We start from the raw sequence: 6,068 nt of genomic DNA on the forward strand, positions 1-6,068 counted from the left end.
AGTGGGAGGGAAGCGCTGGCAGTCTCGGCTGCTCTCCCAGCGGCCGTGGCCTGTAGCGCCCTGGAAGAGGGCAGACCCTTTATCTGCAGACCCCTGGAATACAGTAGCCCAGGGATAACATACCAGATCAAGGCTGGCTGGCTGCTAGACCCATAATTTTGTTTGTTTTTATGCTAGTACTGGGGCAGGCCCTTGGTACTGTTGTTTAGCTTTTGTGCTCAAGGCTGTTGGTCTACAACTTGAGGCACAGCTCCACTTCTGGCTTTTTGGTGGTTCGTGGGAGCTAGGAATCTCAAGGACTTTCCTGTCCAGGCTGGCTTTGAACTTTGATCCTCAGATCTCCTAAGTAGCTAGGATTAAAGGCGTGAGCTGCCCAGCTGGACCAAGATTTTTTTTTTTTTTTTGGTCGGTCGTGGGGCTTGAACTCTGGGCCTGGGCACTGTTCCTGCGCTCTTCAGCTCAAGACGAACGCTCTACCTCTTAAGTCACAGCACCACTTCCGGTTTTCTAGTGGTTTATTGGAGATCAGAGTCTCATGAACTTTTCTGCCTGGGCTGGCTTTGAGCCTCGATCCTCAGATCTCAGCCTCCTGAGTAGCTAGGATTACAGGCATGAACCACAGTGCCCAGCTGGACCCAAGATCTTAATAGCGACCTTACCAAAAGGCCTCAAGGGCAAAATAACTTTAATCAGGAGGAGGCTTCTGGTGTCCACCAACCTCAGAGACACAAGGGATGGCATCGCTGGGGATGGCTGCCTGCTCCCTCCCATAGATTTTGTAAGCCATGAGTATAAGAATGCAAAGCAGGGCTGTACTTGCGAAGTTGACTTAACTCTCAGGAACATGGTTGTTGAGTGAGCCTTTTATCACTACTAATGTGTACCTACTGTTCTGGTGGACTCGACAGCATCACATACCAGCCTCAGGTGCTGAGAGCTCAGCGCTGATCAGAAGTGATGGCTGGGCGCCGGTGGCTCATGTCTATAATCCTAGAACTTAGGAGGCTGAGATCTGAGGATCACGGTTCAAAGCCAGCATGGGCAAGAAAGTCCATGAGACTTTTTTTTTTTTTTTTTTGGTTGTAGGACTTGAACTCTGGGCCTGAGCACTGTCCCTCAGCTCTTCAGCTCAAGGCTAACACTCTACCACTTGAACCACAGTGCCACTTTCGGTTTTCTGGTGATTCATTGGAGATAAGGGTCTCATGGATTTTCCTGCCCGGGGCTGGCTTTGAAATATGATCCTTAGATCTCAGCCTCCTGAGTAGCTAGGATTATAGGCTTGAGCCACCGGCACCTGAGAAAATTAGCCTTTAGGCTTATGCTTGTAATCCTACTTACTCAGGAGACTGAGATCTGAGGATCACAGTTCAAAGCCAGTCACTTTTTTCTTTTTCTTTTCTTTTTTGCCAGTCCTGAGACTTGACACTGTCCCTGGGTTCTTTCACTCAAGGCTAGCACCCTACCACTTGAGCCACAGCGCCACTTCTGGCCTTTTCTGTGTGTGTGGTACTGAAGAATGGAACCCAGGGCTTCATACATGCTAGGCAAGCACTCTGCCACTAAGCCACCTTCCCATCCACAGGGTTCTGACCCAGGTAACACCTGGCCTGCCCTATCTGGCTTGCAGAGCTGCCCTGCCCCCACCACGCCAGCGTGGCAGGCAGTACCAGGCGGGGTGCTCTGGGCTGGGAGTCAGCTGTAGCCCAACCAGGAGGCAGCTACTGTTGACATGTGATAGCTGTGTTTGCTTAGTTGGAAGCACTCATCCAGGGGTTAATGTTCAACTCCCTGTGCCCCAGAAACTACAGCAAGGGCTAGCCAGATAGTGCACCTTCTTTCCTTGGGCGAGGGACACAGCTCACTAGAGCCAGGCACCGTGGTGGCTCACGCCTGTAATCCTAACTTCTCAAAAGCCTGAGATCTCAGGACTGTGGTCTGAAGCTTGCTGGGCAGAGAAGCCTGTGAGACTCTTATCTGCAGTTAATCACCAAAAAGCTGGAAGTGGAGCTGTGGCTCAAGTGATAGAGGCCCCCAGCCACTCCGGCCTCGTAGCGGTATAATCTGGCAAGGGCTCAGATACTCTGCCATAAGAGTTCTGGGCCAGCAGCAGCCCCTCTTTGCCTCCCAGGAGGCCATGCTGGAGGACTGCTCCTCCCTGGATGTCTTCCTGCCCAGAGAGTCCTGTTAGAGGAAGGGCAGAAGAACACGCAGAACTTGTTCTGTGTTGGGCCCTGGACATGGCCTGAGAACCGCTCTCACGCCAGCCTGCCACTGCCAGGGACTGCCATGAACATGCAATTCTCTGGCTGGCTCTCCAGCTCACCTCAACACAAAACCACATCCCTCTCAGGTGGTCCCACCCCTCTAAGAGCACTACGCTGGAAACACACACACACACACATACACACACACATCTTATCCAGCCACATAGAACCTTCTGGATGTTTCTTGTGGCCACAAAATGCAAAGAGAGAGAGAGCTGGCTCTCTGGGCCAGTGGCTCATGCTTATAATCCCAGCTACTGAGAATCACAATTTGAAGCCAGCCCAAGCAGACAAATCCATGTGACCCTTTTCTCCAATGAACAGCAAACAGTTGGCACTGGAGCCATGGCCCAAGTGGTAGGGTACCCAGTCCTGAGCGAAAAAGCCAAGTGAGAGTAGGAGGTTGAGAGTTCAAGCCTCACAATCGTATGCGTGAGCGCATGTGCGCGCGCACACACACACACGAAACGCAGAAGGAAAACAGAGGCTCAGTGAGGACTTGTGCTAGATGGGGACAGAGCCGGCACAGTACCTCGGTCATTCTCCCGCCGGCCACCTCCCTTCTCCACAGGTGGGTGGGCTGCCAGAAGAGGGGAACACTGCTCTGTCTGTGGTGAAGCTACAGGCACCAGGTCACGGCCTGAATTCCAGCCTCTAGGCCAGGCTCCCAGACTGCAGCAGGTGGCAGTTTTTGTTGGCCACAGGTGGCTTCCAAAGGCATCCATGGTGAAGCCTGTCAGACAGACGGACCTTGGACTCGGTCTCAGGAGCTGCAGCTCCTAGGTCTGTATGTAGAGCAATGCACTCCTTCAGTGTCCTCCATCCATTCAGGTAGCATTTACTAAACACTCGGTGCCACGACCTACACAGGGAACAGCCCAGGCGCTGTAGATTCCCCTCTCCCTGCCCTTGGATGGCCCTCAGTCTGACAGTGGAGATAGACATACATCCACACATAAACGTCGGGGCAGGGGTCTAATGAGGGCAGCCCATGAGACGGGCACAGAGGAGGGCATGTCCTGGGGAAGGGTTGTGGACACAGCCGGGAAGGCTTTGGAAAGGGTTTTCTGAGCTTTTTCTTTATGTGTTTTTGTTTGTTTTTTGTACCCATCCTGGGGTTTGAACTCAGAGCCTGGGTGCCCAAGGCTGGCACTCTGCCACTTGAACCATAGATCTACTTCCAATGAACCACTTTTGTGGTGGTTAATTCACAGCATTTCACAGACTTTCTTGCCCAGGCTGGAGTTGAACTTCAGCCCTCAAATCTCAGCCTCCTGGGTAGCTAGGATGACAAGCGTGAGCCCCCGGCGCCCAGCCTTTGTTGCTGCTGCTTCCCACTGCTGCGGATGGAACCCGGCCTCGTCCGTGCTAGGCAAACGCTCCACCCCTGGAGGTAAACTCCGTCGCGGCCCGTGGCTTTGCCTTGGCCTCTGGAGCCTCCGGGTCTCACTGACCGCGTGGGGTGGGAAGAGGAGATGTTCTGCTCGGCGAGCTCGCGGCACAGGGCAGCCAGGGAAATCACGGCTCTTCTACTCGCCCTGCTCCACAGCTCCCTGACTCTGAGCGGGTAAGGAAGCCAAGGCGGGCACTGCCGGCGGAGAGCGCAGCCCAGGCTTGGGGTCCTGGCTTCCCTGATCGTTTCTGCTTCCTGGACAATCTTCTTCCTATTTGGGCACCAAATCCCCATTTCCCATTCACATGGCTCCTAGAAGACCCTCCCACCTCCCAGGCTAGCCAATCAGAAACCTAGGCCCTGAGCTCCATGATTGGACCAGGGAAGGACACGTGACTGAGCCGGGCCAATCAGATGTGACCTGGGACTTCCCGCGGGTTCGGAGCTGCTGGCTGCGGCGTGGCCGCCGCAGGGGAGGCGCTCTGCCAACCCCGTGTGCAAATCCGGCCTGTGTCCCTCCGCCACCGCACCAGGTGAGCCAGGCGTGGCTGTCCAGATTCCCAGCCGCAGGCCGTGGGAGCCAGAGCCGGGCCTTGCCCTGCTCCAGAGCCTGTCACCCGCTGGCCCTGCCTCCTGCTCTGTGGAGTGCACAGGACCCGGGTGAAGTGGTGAGGCACGCAGGCCGGAGCCACAGCAGCCCCAGTGCGGTGTGAGAGAGGAGGGGCGGCAGGTCGGCTTCATCTCTGCTCCACGATCCCCGAGCGGAGCGGCCTTCCTTGGAGTAGCGCCGGCCGCACCCCCGAGGCCCAGCGGCGGAACAGGAGCCGGGAGCCTTCCAGCGCGGCTTTGGATCACTCAGGTCAGGGTCAGCGCCTCTCCTGGTCCAGGGCGAGTGGTCACGTCGGCCAGTGTGGGCCCGGTCCTCGCATTTCCACCTGCCTGGGGAGGCAGCGCCTCCCCGCGTGTTCAGATGAGGAAGACGTCCCCAGACGCACTCAGCGGCTGGACCCAGAGCCACCGCCCCACAGAACCCAGCGGGCGGGGTGTTTCCATCCTGGAGACAGTGCCCTCGCTACTTTCTATCGATACCTGACCAGTGAGCCATCTTTTTCTTCCCCCCACGGGGAAAACAAAGGAGAATCGTTTGGCTCAAGGTTTCCGAGTTTCAGGCCCTGGAGTGGGGAGCAGGGTCCCGCCCCTGCGGGCCGGCTCGCTCCGAAAGGCCTGTGGGACGGCACCGCTCAGGTTCCGGGTGCATCTTTTCCTCCCCTCATCCACAAGTGAGGCTCCCACCATTCGTTTTCAGGCACAATTAGAGGTCCGAGTTCCTCGTCTTCTAGCATTAGGAAAGATGGCAGTCTGAAGCTGGGCACTGGGGACTTGCGCCTGTAATCCTAGCTACTCAGGGGGCTGAGTTCTGAGGATCATGTTCAATGCAACACTCACGGTTAGACAAATCCAAGAGACTCGGGTTAACCAGCAAAAGCCACAAGTGGAGGTGTGGCTCGAGAGGTAAAACTTCAGCCTTGAGCAAAAAATCTAAGGGAGAGCTCTCTGGCCCTGAGTTCAAGCCCAGTACCAACACACACACACACACACACACACACACACACACGACAGCAATCAGGATTAAGTGCCAAATTCCTTTATGCTTTGTCTCGTCAGCATTTGGCTATTACAACAGGATTATCAACCAGACAGGAATTGGATATAGAGAATTTGAAGCTTATGAAATGGGAGGGAGGTCAGGGCAGCCCTTTTTTTTTTTTTTTTTGTCGGTCATGGGGCTTGAACTCTGGGTCTGGGTGCTGTCCCTGAGCTCTTCAGCTCAAGGCTAGCGCTCTACCTCTTGAGCCACATCAGCACTTCCCGTTTTCTGATGGTTTATTGGAGATAACAGTCTCATGGACTTTCCTGCCGAGGCTGACTTTAAACCTTGATCCTCAGATCTCAGCCTCCTGAGAAGCTAGGATTATAGGCATGAGCCACTGGCACTGGTTAGAGGGTTAGAGAAGCCCTCTTGAAGTTAAGAATTGAGGAACTTCCAGACCCTGCTCATAAAGGGGGCGAACTAGAGGAAAACCCACACACTCAGAGGTCACTGGCAAAGTGTATTTGCTAACCCTGCTCCTGCTTCCCTCCAGGTCTGGGATGGACAGGATCTACCTAGAAACCTGTTGCAGGGGTTGCTAGGAATGCCCTTCTCAGATCTCTAGCTGCTACACCACTAAGGAGCCAGAGAGGCAGGGAAACACTGAGCTGCCAGTAGGCCCCCTGGCTCTACAAAGTTCAAAGTGTTATGCAGAGGTGGGGGGGACCAAGATGGCGACGGGGCAGTAGGGAAACGCCACAGCTCTCTCCAACCAAAAAGAGAGTTCGAGTTCCAACGCTTAATCTCCCCAAGAGAC

Source organism: Dipodomys ordii, unplaced genomic scaffold, assembly GCF_000151885.1.
Source record: "Dipodomys ordii isolate 6190 unplaced genomic scaffold, Dord_2.0 Scaffold54, whole genome shotgun sequence".
Taxonomy (NCBI): domain Eukaryota; kingdom Metazoa; phylum Chordata; class Mammalia; order Rodentia; family Heteromyidae; genus Dipodomys; species Dipodomys ordii.